The sequence below is a fragment of the Coenobita brevimanus genome, chromosome 93, assembly GCF_032717465.1.
Source record: "Coenobita brevimanus isolate Jiangsu-jjx chromosome 93, ASM3271746v2, whole genome shotgun sequence".
Classification (NCBI taxonomy): domain Eukaryota; kingdom Metazoa; phylum Arthropoda; class Malacostraca; order Decapoda; family Coenobitidae; genus Coenobita; species Coenobita brevimanus.
Genome location: NC_137046.1, coordinates 47009382 through 47027453, shown reverse-complemented (window position 1 = coordinate 47027453; position 18072 = coordinate 47009382). Strand labels below are relative to the sequence as shown.

At 43.7% G+C, this 18072-nt stretch overlaps 1 protein-coding gene across 1 annotated transcript in view; it reads left to right on the top strand.

The window, feature by feature from the left end:
- Positions 1-18072, top strand: part of LOC145412518 (uncharacterized) — a 491890-nt gene that overhangs the window by 467832 nt on the left and 5986 nt on the right. The window lies entirely within an intron of this gene.

Below are 18072 nucleotides of genomic sequence, written 5' to 3'. Positions count from 1 at the left end.
TGTTCCAGTCAAACTCCTCTTTAAGCAACCAGTTATAATGCTATCTCCAGGTGTCCATCGCTTCCTTTCTTTCATCATTCCTCACACTCTGCTTACTTATGCTGTTCCTCTTTTCCCTCATTATATGATTTGCGATCATAAATACCCTGTTCTTCCTTTCAACGTTATTTAGGTTGTCCAGTAAAAGTCTCTAAGACTCAGATTTTGCTGTATATTCCTCCTTTGTAGCCCTGCACTTGGCAGTCAAGTATTCCTCTGTTACCACCACTTTTCCATTCCTGGTAAAGTCTTCTTTTCTCCTAAACTGTGGCTTCTACACCCTCATCCCACCACCATGTTACCTATATATATATATATATATATATATATATATATATATTCCTTCCTTCCTCTTCTGTCATTCTTTCCTTCGTTGTTTCCTCTTCTGTCTGTCTACAGGTGACCTTACACTGACAAGCCAAATGGTTTCCTTTACACGAAGACTCTATTTATTATGCCGTGTGGTAACCTATCCTACCTACCTATTGCCAGATGCCATCATCCAGTAAGGGGTGGCCATTTGACTTTGAGTTATTGGTTTTACGGGGAGGGGCATTAACCATCCATCAACCCAGTTGTTGACACGTAGGGAGCACGTATGGTTTGGTTATATGGTTACCACAGCGTTGTATATGGTTTCTTGGCTTACAGGAAACCATTTGGCTTGTCACTCAATGTAAAGCCACCTGTAAAGGAAAGAAAAGCAATAAGAAGTGACAGGAAAGATGGGAGAAATAGGAAGAGAGGAGGGCAGGCACAGCAAAACAATGATAAAGGCTAAGGAAGAAGTAGGCAGCACTACATCAAGTGTGATAACCATATAACTAAATTGTGGTGCCTGGTGGTTTATCGGGTAAATAAGGCTCTCCAATCGGCTTGAACCGATGCAGGTTTATATCCAGGGGTAGTTGGGTTTTATTGCTCACATAATGCAACTCAGGGATAAGTAAGGCTGGTCACACTCATCTTAAATGTCAGGGCCAACTTGCCTAGCCTCGGGCTCCAACGCTCCTCATGGGGCAACACAGGTTTAAATGATGGTGGAGAAGGGAGAAAAAGTGAGCAGATGGAGAGAACACTTTAAGGAATTGTTGAACATAGAGGATGGAAGTAATGTGAGTATAAGTGGCTGGGGAATGGCTGGGAGAAGGAGGGAGGTGAGAAGACAAGAAGAAATCAGTAGGATAGAAGTTGTGAAAGCAATGAAGAAAGTTAAATTGGGGAAAACCCCAGGAATTGATGGAGTGTGTGGTGAAATGCTGAAGCATGGGGGAGAGATAGTAGTAGAATGGATGTGGAAGATGTGCAGATTGGCCTGGGAGGAAGGTAGAGTCCCGGAGGACTGGAACTCAGGTATAATTATTCCCTTGTACAAAGGAAAAGGGGAAAAAGAAGTATGTTGTAATCATAGGGGCATTTGTCTTCTTAGTATAACAGGAAAAGTCTATGGTAGGATGCTTATTGACAGCATTATAGAAAGAACAGAGGAATTAGTTGGAGAAGAACAGGGAGGCTTTAGGAAGGGAAGAGGTTGTGTAGATCAGATATTCATTCTTAGACCTTTAGTGGAAAAGTTTCTAGAGAAGGGAAAGTAGTTGTAAGCAGCTTTCATGGATTTGGAGAAAGCATATGACAGGGTGGATAGACAAGGATTGTGGAAAGTATTAAGAATACATGGAGTAGATGGGAAGTTGTTGAATGCTGTGAAGAGTACGTATGATGGTGCTAAGGCTCCAGTGCATGTGGATGGTGAACTGTGAATTTTTCTTTTTGAACATTGGGTTGAAACAGGGATGTGTCATGTCTCCATGGTTGTTCAATCTGTATATGGATGGGGTAATAAAAGAGGTACAAGGTAGGGTAGTGGATGTTGGAGTGGCCCTGGTGAGAGAGGGTAGTGTTTGGAAACTCCCTGTACTGTTGTTTGCAAATGATACTGTGTTGTTGAGTGAAGACGAAGGGGAGTTGCAAGGCTTGGTGGATGAGTTTGGGAGAGTGTGTAAGAAACGGAATCTAAAGGTGAATGTAGGGAAGAGTAAAGTGATGGTCTTTGAGCGAGGTGAAGTTAGTGAATGTACAGCAAGGTTGGATGGTGAGGAATTGGAAAATGTGAATACGTTTAAGTACTTGGGTAGTGTGATGAGTAAGGATGGAGGTTTGGAGGGTGAAGTGCTTGAAAGGGTACAGCAGGGAAGAAAGGTTGCTGGTTCCTTTGAAAGCAGTGATAAGAAACAGGGAAGTGAGCATGAAAGTGAAAAAGGTACTGCATGACAGTATTGTGATACCAACTCTAACGTATGGAAGTGAATCTTGGACGTTGTTGAAAGGACACATGAAAGTGAAAAAGGTACTGCATGACAGTATTGTGATACCAACTCTAACGTATGGAAGTGAATCTTGGACGTTGTTGAAAGGACACAAGTCAAGAGTGACAGCAGTGGAAATGAGTTATTTAAGAGGAGCCTGTGGAGTCACATGGAGAGAGAGGCTGACAAATGAGGATATAAAGGAGCGTTGTGGTGTGGATGTGGATGTGATAGGAAGCGTTAGGAGGAATACACTGAGGTGGTTTGGCCATGTGGAGAGGATGGAGGGTGAAAGACTGATGAAGAGAGTGTATGTGAGTGAGGTGGAGGGGGGGGAGAGGGAGGGGGAGGCCAAGGATGAGATGGAGGGATGGGGTGGAGAGGTATATGAGAGAGGGGGGGTGCGAGTTGGGAGCAGAGCAGTGAAATGGCAGGGGACAGGGCGACGTGGAGGCGATTTGTTTGTGGCCACCCCGAACGGGATTGAGGCGTCTGGCAATAGATAGATATATGTATATATATATATATACACAGTATATATATCATCGTTCATCTGGACTTCCTTTCTCACCCTAGGGCAGGGTGAGGAGTAGCAATGTCCAGAAAGCCCAAGTTTGCCCAGTTCAATGGGCCACACTTCCATTCACTCATCATTCAAGCCCCTGGAATCCTAGCTTTATCTGATACACCAGAAACATTCACCACATTCTGTTGCTTCACGTAAACATATCCAGTAGAGTCAATCTGGACACTGTCACTTAAAAAGGAGTGCCAAATCCATGATCATGCACTTCTCACAACCTTTATCCAGTCAGCTCGATCTCGTCAATCCCCTGGCCTCACCGACTTCCATACCTCTCTTCCTCACACACTCATACACCATATCCCTCCACCTTCTCCTTGGCCTACCTCGCCTCCTCCCTCCTTCAAATTCACTCAGATATACCTTTTCCACCACTCTGTTGTTATCCATTTTCTCCACATGCCCATACCATCTCAGTACATTCTCTTCAATTCTGGTGTCCACAGTCTTCCTCACTCCGCATCTTTCACAAATCACATTATTTCGTATCTTATCCACTCTCTCTCTACTCTACATATATTCCTCAGCAGTCCCTGCTCCACTGTTCTCACTCTTGACTTTTTATTTTCATGTCACACCATAGTCTCACATCCATATGTTAAAGTTGGCACTAACACTCCTTCATGTAAGCCTCACACAGCAGTAACACTCAAGCCACTGTTTCTTGTCAAGACCTTCATAGCACCAGCTACTTTCATTCCTTGTGTCACTTTACTTTCCACTTCTTTTGCACATTTTCCTCTCTTTTTCTGTCACTATACCCAGGTACAGTATTTGAACTCTCTCACCAGTTCCATTCTCTCTCTATTCACTGTAACATCACACCGGGAGTCACCTTCTCTCTCAACAGCCGTCACTTTACTCTTTTCTACATTTACTCTCAAAAAGCACAACACTTACAAACATCAGCAAAACTCTGCACTAGTCTACCACATTCTTGTCTGGTATGTGCAGGTAGTACTGCATCATCAGCATACAACAAAATTGATATTCCATTCATCACCATTCATTACTGCACTAGCACCATCCCTCTCTCCATGACTCGTGTTTTTACTTCTTTCATCACCCCATCTATATATATATATATATATATTGAACAACCATGGGGACATCACACAACCTTGTCGCAAGCCCACACTGATCGTGAACCATTCACTTAGATGCCCATTTGCCATCTACACTGTACATGCACAGTATATGCTGCATGTATATATACTCTGAAAAACACCTATACAACTCCCTCTGGACATGCATAGCACCTATTTAAGACCCAAATCACACCAATAAGGGACATAAAAGACTGAAATAAATGCAAAAGAACCATAAAATGAGGTTTTAGAGGTGAGTTTATACAATATTAAACATTCTGGGTACTTACAAGTCCCTTGGTCTTGGACTGGTTTGAACCGCCAGTTTGCAGTCCACAGTTAATCCTCTGCACTCTAAATTCTAATTTCTTAACACTGCACAACACTGTAAATTCCTGTGTGTTCTAGTGGCAAGGTATTGCAGTTTATTCACTGTTTATTCACAAAAAACAAGCACCTGTGGCTTGCACTGTTATGAGTATCTGCTCTCCATCGGAGTTAAGCTGTGACTGTTGATGTTGGTGGGGTAACAGAGTTGCCAGATCGCAACAGCCACATTACCAATCTCCTCAACTTTCATTGTCAAATATAACTTTTCATTACCAAATTCGTAAAGCTAGCATATATTCTTCACTAATTATATATACAAGTGGAAATACATGTAATCACTCTCCTTATAACTAACACCATGTTGATTATTTTCACACTATGTAGGGTAGCAGATTAATCAGAGAGAGCAAACAATCCACCATCTCCATCCTGTGTATCCTCATACATGTGAAAAATCCATTTGGTAATGCATTATTCTAATGCATTACCAAACGAATTTTTCATTACCAAATTGGCCCACACTTGGTAATGAAAAATACCAAATGGCAACCTGACAGGGGAGGGGGGAGGGGGAGGAAGGAAGGGGTGAAGGGACCATGGTGTAACAGCTGTTTGGCGCCAGGCGGGAATTTCAAATTATGGGAGGGAAAAAAGTCAGATTTTTTTTCGAATTTTTTGCAGTTTTTGGCCCATTTTGGGAATATTGGATCCCAGGAGGATTATGTCCGGTTAGTGGGGATGTTCGGATATTGGGCGTTCGGATATTAGAGGGATTACTGTACTGTATATACAGTACCCTCGCGTCCAACATGCGTTAGTCCAGCACGATTCACGTCCAGCACGGAGAGCAAATAATTAGTATTATTTAATACGATTTAATTACTGCAACACGAGTGTGTTAGCATAACACACACACAGCTCCGAGAAGTGGGCAAAATCCGCAGAGTTCCCCTCTAGCACGATCACCCCCGGTCCAACACGGTCATACTGGACATTCCCATGATGATGATAGCCAATGAAAACTTCTGATCAAGTAGCCTTCTCCGCCCGCTATCGTGACGTGATCGTGATGCCACCCAATTAAAAACACTTCTGCTGTCACGTGATGTTTTGTTTAAATTTCTCCCGCCACAGCACCACTCAGTCGCATAATTCGCATTGGAAGGTGCTTTTTTCTTGCTGCATTTTCTGCCCTTGTTACTGCATTTTACCCTGCTCACGATGCCTAGGAAGCCTTCTGAGAACCCCAAGAAGCGTCGGCACCTCCCTCAGGCCACCAAGCTAGAAAGCATCGAGAGGAAGAAGAAAGGGGAGAGGAAAGTTGACATTGCCAAGGCCTACGACATGAATGAAGCCAACGTGAGGACCGTAATAAAAAACCAAGACAAGATCCTGGCAGCCGAAGGCTATCACACGGCACTTCATACCAGGTTTGCCGAGGATACGATGGTAAATCGGAACGGTAACGTGGTAAAATTGCTGACGATACCACGGCCATTTTGAATTTATCTGGATGGATTCCTACTGAGGATACGACAGGCAAAACAGTGTGACCAAAACCCAGGCGACTTGACAGAGAATGTATTGTACTACAGCATTGAACATTTAGCCTGACACTGAATACATATTAATATTTTAGAATAAATATCAATCATTTTGAAACCCTTCTCATCGCCGTGTGTACCAGTTTATAAACAAAGTTGCTTCTCCTTATTCTCTACCGAGTCAGCGACAGTGATCACTTTCCACAGTCACGAGACGGGGCTCTGGCAACAGTGTGAGAAGCATGCCCTTTGCCAAGGATTACAGAGTGCTAGGACAGGCAGAAGCAGGACCTTCCATGGCTGTGGACGAAGGTAGTGTTTCTGAGTGTGATTTCGAAGGATTTATGAGGGAGGTTGAGGAGGAGCAACAGCCATTACCCGCTAGTGACGCCAGCAGCCATCCTCCGGGGACCCAGTAGGACTACCTGCAGCCTTGGATACCACCTTCCATTCCCAGCAAGCCCACCAACACTATCCTAAAAGGTTAGTTATCATTCATAGCACAGTACCATTTATTATAATTACTATAGTACCAATATATGTATAGGTATATGGTAGGTATTTTGGGTGACTTTTCCTAGGGTTGCTGACATAAATCATTTTTCCCCATAAGCTGTATTGTTAGTCCAACACGTTTTTGGTCCAACACGTGACCCATGCATGACAATATTACCGTGTTGGACGCAAGGGTACTGTACTATCCGGACGCCCACTTTCCGGACATCCCCACTTACTGGATATTTTGGTCCCGGGATCTAATATTCCCAAAATGGGCCAAAAATCGCAAAAAATTTGAAAAAATCCAACTTTTTACTGGATATTTTGGTCCCGGGCTCCAATATTCCCAAAATGGGTCAAAAATCGCAAAAAATTTGAAAAAATCCGACTTTTTTCCCCCCGTAATTTGAACTCAGTGCGCGCGGCGCGGACCAGCTGTGTTTTAGTGTGTAGTTCCACCACCGTCCACTAGAGCACCCCTGCATCCTCCCCACTTACCGCTTGTCTCTTGTTGTGAGTGCACACTCGTCATCATTGCCGTCCACATGCTCACTTTTGTGGTGGTGCCCTACCTGCTGCAGGCTCTGCTGCTGCTCTCCTGCCTCTTGTTAGTGTGTGTGATGATGGCCCTGCCACCTGAGAAGAAGAAGAGAGTGGTTTTGACTCTGGAGAAGAGGGAGATATTGGAGAAGGTGGACGCGGGATGGTCAACCTCACGCATCCTCTGTGAGTTCAGCCTGGCCCGATCTACTTTGTTTGTTATCAAAAGATCCCGTGACAAACTCATGGAGTACACGGCTGACTTCTCGTTGAAGAACAAATGCAACGTGGAGAGGAAGATGATGTTTACTCCTCGGTATGCTGAAGTCGACCGCTCCACATTGATTTGGTATTGAAAGCAACGTGCTGCTGGTGTGCTGTTGCGTGGCACGGAGCTGAAGGCTGCTGCTGAGAAGTTCGCAAGGCCTCACAACGCCCCAGACTTCAAGGCATCCCAGGGTTGACTCTTCGCGTTCAAGTTACGATATGGCCTTACCAACCATAAGGCCCATGGGAAAGCTTTGGACTTCAATGAGGATGGAGTAGAGGAGTTTCAGCACAAGGTGAAGCGCTTGATCAACAGGGAGGGCCTCACTCTCAGTCAAGTCTACAACGCTGACGAAACTGGTTTATTCTATCGCTCTTTGCCAACGAACACTCTAGCCGAGGAGACGGAGAAGCGTGTCCCTGGCCGCAAGCTCTCCAAGCAACGGATACCTGCTTTGTGTTGTGCCAATGCCAATGCCAACGTTATTGTTGGCCGTGCAAAGCAGCCTCGGTGTCTTTGTGGGGTGATGGATATGCTTCCTGTTGTTTGGTACCATTCTTTGAAGGCATAGTTCACTGCCCACATCTTCAAAGACTGGTTCCACCGCCATTTCATCAAGGAGGTCATCCATTACCAGACGAAGACAATGGGAATCACACGCGACCAGGTATAGGCCCTCCTTCTCCTCGACAATGCACCTGCCCACCCGTGCGACAAGGACTTAGTGGCTGAGAATGGACGCATTAGGTGCATGTTTCTGCCACCTAATACGACTGCTCTCATCCAACCAATGGACCAAGGAGTGATTGTGGCAATGAAGAGGCTGTACCAATGGAAGTTCCTGGACGAGGTGATGGTTGTTCTCGAGGATGAGGATGAGCGCAAAGAGGGACAGGACACGCGAGGCCAACGGACTTTGGAAAACCTTCACTGCTACAACATCAAGTCTGCAATCTACAACTAGGGCAGTGCATGGAAGGAAGTCCCTGTCAAGACTCTAGAAAATGGTTGGTCTCATCTGCTTCTCGGAACGGATGTGGAGCACGATTTCCTAGGTTTTGACATGGATGACTTCCATGCACGTTTACTTGCGCATGGCGACGATGTTGATGTGGACGAAGTGCATGAATGGTTGGATGACGACGAGGGTGATCCTGGGTATCAGACCATGACCGATATCGAGATCGGATCTTCAGTTGCAGGTGTCAGTACCCAGCTTGAAGACTACTACCTGGAACACCCGGACTGCGACAGGGAGATAGGACCCTTGGGACTTGTAGAGGAAGTGCGCGCTTTCAGGCAGTGCATCATTAATAGCCCAAATCATCGTTCTTTGTGTCAGTCAGCCATTGACAGCTTTTTCAGACCCGTGACCCCCGCTGTGCCCAGCCCTGGCTCCACACCATTGCCTCCACAAGACAGGCCCTCATCCTCTGAGCCACAGCCCAGCACATCAGGCATGGTGGAGTCACCACTGGACGTGAGTTTACACCTGTCTTCAGAGTCGTCTGCAGTGAGTAGTCCATCACCACGACCCAGCGACGCACCCCTAGACCACCTGCTTCAGCTACTCGCAGACTCTGACAATGATTAAACAACAAAAACTCTCCACTAGACCACACGGGAATTTACAGTGTTGTGCAGTGAAGAAAACAGTGTGTAGAGTTAAGAAATTAGAATTGTGAGTGCAAAGATTAAAGTGCAGAGTGCAACACTGATTTTATTGACGTTCAGTGAAGTGCAAATTAGACTAGAGTGTGTAATGTTAAGAAAATGGATTTATGTGTGCAAAGACTCAAGTGCAGAGTGCAACACTTATTTCATTAAGGTGCAATGGAGCGCAAGTAAGACTAGAGTGCGCAGTGTTAAGAGAATGGAATTCTGAGTGCAAATGACTAAGTTCAGTGCAAGGCTTCATGTACAGTGTACTGCTGGTGCTTCAGCTACTCCTTTTTACTGTCAGAGTTTGAGAGGAGACGGGTTATTCATCGAGATGGCCAGGGACTTCTTGTAAGTACCCAGAATGTTTCATATTGTATTGTATTTTCCATACTTACCTCTAAAACCTCATTTCACTCTTTTATGTCCCTTATTGGTTTGAATAGGGTCTAGGTGCTATGTATGTGCAGTAGGGAGGTGTTTTTCTAAGTTAGGCTAGGTTAGGGTCCATAAGTACCAGTCCAGGAGCCAGGGACTTGTTGTAAGTACCCATAATGTTTACTATTGTATAAACACACCTCTAATACCTCATTCTCTGGTTGTTTTGCATTTATTTCAGTCTTTTATGTCCCTTTTTAGTGTGATTTGGGTCTTAAACTAGTGCTATGCATGTCCAGAGGGAGTTGTACTGGTGTTTTTCTGAGTCAGGGTAGGTTAGGGTCCATAAGTACAAGTCCAGGAGGCTGGGGCCCACTTTCTGGACAGGACCACTTTCCGGACATGCTTTTGGCTCTATTACATCGGAAAGTGGAGGGATTATTGTATATATATATATATATATATATATATATATATATATATATGTATCTATATCTGTCTATCTATTTATCTATCTATATATATACACAGTAAACCCTTGATGCTCGCTAGGGTTAGGGAACAGAGACCCCCTTAAGAATGGAAAATTCGCAAGCATCAAATTAGTTACCCCTCCCACACTGAAAATATGCCAACATGATAAAGAAAACTGTTTCTGTTGCTTTATTGATAATGATATGTGATTGTGCATGAACGTAATGCAAAATACAATAAACTGTACAATAAAAGGTTTTTAAAATACTGTACAGTACAGTAATGTCAATATATTCTTATCAATTCTCATCAATGTACAATACATTCTCCTCAGTTCACCTTTATGTAGGAAGATTAATTATTGAAAATGTAGTTAAGTATGATGAGTTATGATTGATGTGGAATTCTTCAGAATTGCTTGAGTTGATCACCCAGAATAATTTTTTTCAATCATGTGAGTGATCCTACTCATGTCTCGAGACATATCCTGGACTCGATCTTATCCTTTGTTGGTTGCAGGCGCGTATCAGATGTGGAGGTTGACTCAGTTGACCCCTTCATCTCTGATCATGCTCTGCTCACTTTTAGTTTTGATATCCCAAAATCCCCTTCCTATAAAAAGGTCATCAGGTACAGAAATACAGGAATGTTGACCGTCATTTGATGTGTCGTGAAATTGATCAGCGTTTAAACTGCATTGATTCTTCAAGGAACAAGTAAAGAGTGAGAGCAGTGGAAATGAATTACTTGAGAGGAGCATGTGGAGTGACATGGAGGGACAGGTTGACAAATGAAGAGGTGAAGGAACGTTGTGGGGTGGATGTGGTTGAGAAAATTGGGAGAAATACACTGAGGTGGTTTGGACATGTGGAGAGAATGGAGAATGAAAGACTGACTAAGAGGGTGTATGTAGGTGAAGTAGAGGGAGGGAGAGAGAGGGGAAGACTGAGGATGAGGTGGAGGGATGGAATTGAGAGGTATATGAGGGAGGGGGAAGTGAGTTGGGGGGAGGGCAGTCAAATGGTGGGTGAGAGAGAGACTTGGAGGCATTTTGTCTGCAGCCACCCTTTGCGGGATTAGGGCGTCGGGCTATAGATAGATAGATTTTTCAAATTTTTCTTCTGATGATTTGGTTGATACATATAACAATGAGCTTAGGTCAGTTTTTGATCATTATTGTCCTGAGGTGGTAAAAATAATTATTGTACGTGGTAGTTCTCCGTGGTTTGGTCCATCCATTAATTTTTGGGTAGACAAAAGGCAGAAGGTGAATGGCATTTGCAACGGGCTGAATAAACTCATTTGTGTTATGTTTGTGTGAGAAGAGCATTGTTCACATTGTAAAAGCCCAAAAGGCAAGGTATTATCAAAATAAAGTTGATTCATGTGATGGTGATTTAAAAAAAACTGTCTGCAGTTGTGAACAATTTGGTTGGTCAGAAGAATGTACAGCAAAAGTCCTATTATTCGGCAGCTGATTGTTCGGTAGATCCGACATTTCGGCAGTTTTGAGAAATAGTCCCATTTACGAAAATCATTGATTGTTCAGATGATGTCTCCTGGGGCGCTACTCCCAGGTTCGGGCCCCTCTCTATCAGGCTGCCGTTTCCGCCCAATAGAGAGGGGCCCGAACCTGGGAGTAGCGCCCCAGGAGGCTGCCCTATCAGTGGGTGTATAATGGCGGGATAGTTGCAGTGCCAAGACGCGCTTGGAGGGTGTCCCTGCAGCTGTCCTGGCAGGGTGCCCCGAGGCCACTACCACAGCCACTGGTAAGCTGGTGGGCTAGGGGTCCCAGATCCATTGCCTGGACCTGGGACTGTGCGGGGAGTGGGACCTGTGCTGTGTCTGTCCCCCTTTATTAATACTGAAGATGACAAAACAAAATAAGTTTCAAAGCAAGCCTGAGGACAGTAAATCACCCATGGGGATGAGGGTGGGTTCATGGAATGTGGGAAGTTTGAGGGGAAGAGCAGGGGAAGTCATTGAGGCATTCAGTAGGAGGTGGGTGGATGTGGCGTGTTTGCAGAAAGTCCGGTACAGGGGTGGATCAGCCAGAAAGATTGTTGGGAAGGACTGTTGCTATAAGTTGTTTTGGCAGGGGAGGACAGACGAATATGGAGGTGTTGGTGTGATGGTTGCGGAGAAATGGGTGGAATATGTTATGAATGTTTTGAGAGTAAGCGATAGGATATTGGTAGTGAAAATTCTGTTGGGAAGAAAGATAGCTGCAATTATATCGGCATATGCTCCACAGGCAGGATTGGATGAATCAGAGAAAGATAGATTTTGGGATGATTTAATACGTGTAGTGGGTGGTATGCGGGATGATGAGATAGTGATTTTGGGAGGGGACTTAAATGGTCATGTAGGTGAAGCAGCACAAGGTTATGAAGGAGTGCAAGGGGGATGTGCGTATGGTTTAAGGAATGCAGAAGGGGAAAGGATACTCGAGTTTGGGGAGGCAACAGACATGATTGTGTGCAACACATATTTTAGGAAAAGAGACAGTAGGTTAATTACGTATGAATCTAGGGGAAATAGCAGTCAGATAGATTATTTTCTGGTTAGGAGGGCCGATAGGAGGTTAGTGAGGGATGTTAAAGTTATAGGAAGTGAGGAGTGTGTGCAGCAGCACAAACTATTGATTTGTGATATGGTGCTTAAAGAACAAGTGATGAAAAAGAGGAATTATGTACCTAGGAGGAAAATATGGAAGCTGAAAAACCAAGTAGTAAGGGATGCCCTCTATAGCGAGTTGAGGAGAATGGTGGCTGAACAGGGAGCTGTAGACAGAGGCGTTAATGAACAGTACAGAACCCTCAAGAACAATTTCTTGAGCGTTACTGATGTAACATGCGGCTGGACAAGAGGACCACCAAGACATAAAGTAACTTGGTGGTGGGATGAGGGTGTAGAAGCTGCAATTAAGGAGAAAAGAAGGCTTTTCCGGGAATGGAAGAAGGGTGGTAGCAAAGAGGAATATTTGGCTGCCAAGCATAGGGCTAGAAGAGAGGTATACAGGGCAAAGTCTGAGTCACAGAGACAATTACTTGATAACCTAAATCATGGGGAAAAGCCCTTGACCACCCCGTTTGGGATACATGGCGTCTGGCAATGGATGGATGGAGGTCAGGTGAAGAGGGATAATCGGGATATCATAGGTGAGCAGTGTGTGAAGAATGATGAAGGAAGGGTAGTGGTGAACAGTGAGGATATTAAAGATGCATGGAGTGAGCATTATAACCGGTTGTTGAATGAGGAGTTTGACTGGGACAGGGAAGGTTTGGAGCCAGCAGATCCAGTGTCTGGCCCTTGGCCTTTGATTGATACTGCTACTGTGAGTGAGGCAATAGGCAGGATGAGGGTGGGGAAGGCAGCAGGTGTGTCTGGGTTGACTGCCGAAATGTTGAAGGCCTCAGGCGATATAGGAGTGAGTTTAGTCACTGACCTGATAAATAGGATTATTTATGAGTGTGTTGTCCCAGATGATTGGCTGAAGAGTGTAATTGTAAATGTGTATAAAAGGAAGGGTGATGCCCTGGAAAGAGGAAATTATAGAAGTATAAAGCTTTTAGATCAGATAATGAAGGTAATGGAGAGAGTTTTAGAAGGTATGATTAGAGAAAGAGTGAATATTGATGAGATGCAGTTTGGGTTTATGCCAGGTAGGGGGACCACTGATGCCATATTCATTGTTTGACAGCTTCAGGAAAAATATATTGGTAGGAGAAGGGATCTTTATTTTGTTTTTGTTGATTTGGAAAAGGCCTTTGACAGAGTCCCTGGAGAGGTGGGCAATGAGAAAGCTTGGCTTGGAGGAGTGGCTGGTTAGGGTGGTTATGGCCATGTATGTGGGTGCTCACACCCAGGTGAGAGTGAATGGAGATTTGAGTGATGAGTTTTCCGTGAATGTTGGTGTGCATCAGGGGTCAGTCTTGAGTCCCATGTTGTTTATCATGGTACTTGAAGCCCATTCACGTGACATTAGAAACAGACTCCCGTGGGAGTTGTTGTATGCTGATGATTTGGTGTTGATTGCAGAGAATGAAAGGGAGGCGGAGGAAGGGTTTAGGAAGTGGAGAGATGGTATAGGGCAAAAGGGTTTAAGGGTAAATGCAGATAAAACAAAAGTGATGATATCTAGGGTTGGTGGCGGTACTGTCAAAGACGAGGGAGAGTGGTCATGTGCAGTTTGCCACAAGGGCGTGGGAAGTAATTCCCTCTTGTGCGGTGTGTGTGATAAATGGGTGCATAAGTGATGTAGTGGTATCAGAGGTAGACTGCGAGATAATGTTGATTTTATGTGTACGGCGTGCCGAGGTGAGCAGGTGGAGATTGTCAGACGTGAAAGGATTGAACTTGCAGGTGAATCTCTTGAGTGTGTGGAAGAGTTTTGTTATTTGGGAGACATGTTGTGTGCTGGAGGTGGGGCTGGAGCTGGCTCTGTGGCTAGGGTGAGAAGTGGTTGGAAGAAATTCAGGGAGCTCTTGCCTCTCCTGACATTGAGAGGGCTCTCCCTATGTGCTAAGGGGTCTTTGTATGCAGCATGTTAGGAGTGTAATGCTGTATGGCAGTGAGACCTGGGCAGTGAGGGAGGAAGATATTCGCCGGCTCAGACGTACAGAAATGACAATGATTAGGTGGATGTGCAGTGCGTCCCTGCGTCCAAGGCCTGGAGGGGCTGGGTTTACAATGGAAGAGTTGAGAGGTAGGATGGGACTGGAGTGTACTGGTGTTGTGATGAGGAGAGGTAGATTGAGGTGGTTTGGACATGTGGAGAGGATGGGGGATGATAATTGGGTGAGGAAGGTGAGAAGTGTTGATATTGGGGGTGGAGTTATGAGGGGTAGACCGAGAAGACATGGGACGAGGTCATTAAGTGTGACCTTAGGGTTAAGGGACTGAACAGGGAGGCTGCAGTGGATCGTGCAGCGTGGAGAGCTGCCATTAGGTGACCAAGGCCGACACATGCAAGCATGTTGGAGCCTTTAAAAACGAAAACGATGTCCGGAATCATCTCGGCAGTCTAGGAAGTGTTATCTGTGGCTTGTAGGCCTAATGTTTCATTACACATCTGTATGTTCACTAATTTCTGTATTTTTATTCAGATTCAGGTATAGTACTGTATTGATTACAATATCGCACAGTATCATACACTACAGTAACCACCCCCACCAAATTAGCGAGGGTTATGTTCCAAGCCCCCACGCTAATTCTTGAAATTCTTTCATTCTTGATGCCTTCCTGAAAATGACACTTACCGGTAATTGAGTAGCCCATGAACCACTGACACTGTAATGCATTACCCACAAATAAATGCTGCTTGTTAAATCAGTTTCCTCGTTGTTTTTAGCTGTACGGCTGTGACAGTTCTAGTATTTTTATTCCTCAGCATAATGGTGGAAGGCACTGTCCTGTTTAACTGAACCTAACCTAACCTAAAGTCAGAAAAATATTTAAAAATAAACTGGAGGAATATGAATTGCTAAGGTCTCTCTGACGAAAGTTAAACGTACATTTAGTGCTCATTCTTTTGTTTGTTTTTGTGCTTAACGTGAAAGAGAGAGCATTGATGCAAACAGTAATATATCCCATTAACCCCTTAATAACCTCCGGCACTGAACAACCTTTTACAGTACCGATGTCAGTGATGTTAAGTTAGTATGAGCTATAAAGAAAACTGAACAATTATGGGGAGGGAACGAAGGTCACTGGTATGTTTACATGACTACGCTACGATTCCAAGCAGTTAGGCGGTCGGTTAATCTCAGATGTTTTCGCCCATTTGGTAAATACACCATAACTTTATCAATCTTTCCGTGACTCATAGCAAATCATAGTATGGGTTTAGGAAGCTAAATAACACATTGCTAGGTGAGCCAGACGATTATCTTCACATCTTTAAGCAAAATAAATTGATTTCAGAAGAATGGAAGAACTTTACGTACTCAGAGAGGGATTTAATTTCTTCCATTTTCTTATGTGAAGATAATCGTCTGGCGCACCTAGAAATGTGTTATTTAGCTTCCTAAACCCATGCTATGATTCGCTATGATTAACTGGAGAATTGATAAAGTTACGGTGCATTTACCAAATGGGCGAAAACTTCTGAGATTAACTGACCCCCTGACTGCTTGGAATCGTAGCGTAGAGTCGTGTAAACATACCAGTGACCTTCGTTCCATTCCCATAATTGTTCACATTTTTTCCATAGCTCACTAACTCGACATCGGTAAAGGGTTGTTCAATGTTGGAGGTTATTCAGGGGTTCATGGAATGCATTACTGTTTCCATCAGTACTCTCCTTTCACATGTAAACAAAAAAAAAAACGAACAAAAGAGTGAGTGCTAAATGTAAGTTATAACTTTCATCAGAAAGACCTTACCAATTCAGATCCCTTTCCTTTATTTAAGAAATTTTCCGACTATTATTTTGTTTAGAAAAAGTACTGTATACAGTACTCACTCCAAACATATTTGTAATAATATAAGTAGTGATGAGTTCACCAATACAGGTGATGTACTGAGCTGGTAGGTAATATTCCGTATCATTTCGGCCATCCAGGAAGTGTTATCTGACTTGTAGGCCTACTGTGTCAGTATATGTTCACTAATTTATATATACGGTCGTAATACCATAAGTGGTGATGACAGTGTTCACCAATATATTTAAGGTACTGGTGGGTAGGTTTTTTATTATTCGGTAGATCTAATTTCTCGGCATCATCCTGGTCCCATAGATGCCGAATAATGACACTTGTACTGTAATTGTTAAATCAACTTCTGTATCTGATGACCAGTTGGCTTGTGATTTGTTTCATTTTTTACAACTAATATATTTGGCATAAAAAAGGATTTAGACAACAGTTCTTCTAGTGAAGTGTACTCAGTTGACTTCCAACCACTGTGAACAGGGGTCGCTTTCTTTCAACATTACATCCATTGGATGTAAATAACGCCAAATGTTACGTCAGAGAACTTAACAAATATTTTGCTCGCTTGATCCGTGTAACTTGTCACAACTGCCTGAGCACTCAGCAGACTTTATCTGCAACATAATAAATAGATGCTTCTTAGAAAGCAATTTTTTGCAGTCTGAGAAACATGCCTTACTTAGGCCCCTAATAAAAAAACCTGGCCTTGGTGTTGAGAGCATGACAAATTATCGTCCTGTCCCTAACCTGTCTTTCATATCCAGTACTGTATTATTGAGTGGTTCATACTTGATCAACTGTGGATCTGACTGCAGCTTTTGATACAGTAGATTGTTAACTATTGTTGGATGATCTGCATTTTTATGGCGTTTGTGATAGTGCTTCATCTCTCCTTAAGTCGTATCCGTTGGACAGATCTCAGAGAGTGGTTGTTGATTACGCTAGCTCTGATTCTGCTCCCCTTCTATTCAGAGTCCCTTAGAGATCAGTTTTGGGTCCAATTCTATTTACAATCTACATGATTAGTTTATAGTCTTTACTCGATGCCCGCGACACGTCCTATCATTTTTATGCTGACAACACCCAGCTCTGCATTAAGATATCAGATATCAATGATACTAAGACTAAGCTTGAATCTCTATTGTCTGATATTAATATCTGGATGGCTAGGAGGAAACTTAATCTGAATAAGGGTAAAACTGAGATCATCATCATCAGAGGAAACAGCAGGGGTGATGGCACTGACAATGCCCTGGCTTTGAACATTGGCGTGTCACAGCTTCATCCAGTCAGTTCTGTTTGAAATCTGGATGTTTATTTTAATTCAGAGTTAAATTACAGAGAACTCATTACTCAAGTTGTCAGAGGGTGTAACATGCATATCAGAAATCTGTACCCTGTGAGAAAATTCCTGAATAGACATTGCCTCTTAACATTGGTCCATGCAGTGGTCTTGTCTCATGTCAGATACTGTAATTCACTTTGGCTTGGTCTTCCAAATAATGTACTAACAAAAATTCAGTCTGTGTTGAACAGGGCAGCAAGGCTCATCTTTGGTCTCCCTCTGAGAACCTCAACTACCCCGTTCCTTATTGAGCTGCATTGGTTTCCAGTAAAGGCTAGAATTGAATTTAAACTGTGTTTTATTACATTCAAGGTAAAAGTTTGGTGAACCGAAGTATCTTGTTGAATTGTTAAAACTCCCATCAGCACACCCAGGTGTGATGTTACGTAGTGAAGATGTTTCCTTGCATCTTGACGAGCCTGGAGGAGCCATTCAGCGGTCATCTTTCTCAGATCGTTCTTATGTGTATAGAGCCCCTAGATTATATAATAGATTGTAGCAGCCGTGGCTCAGTGGGTTAGAGCGCTCCGCTCTGACCGAAGGGTCGGAGGATCGAATCCACCCAAGGGTCATTGGTAGACATCAG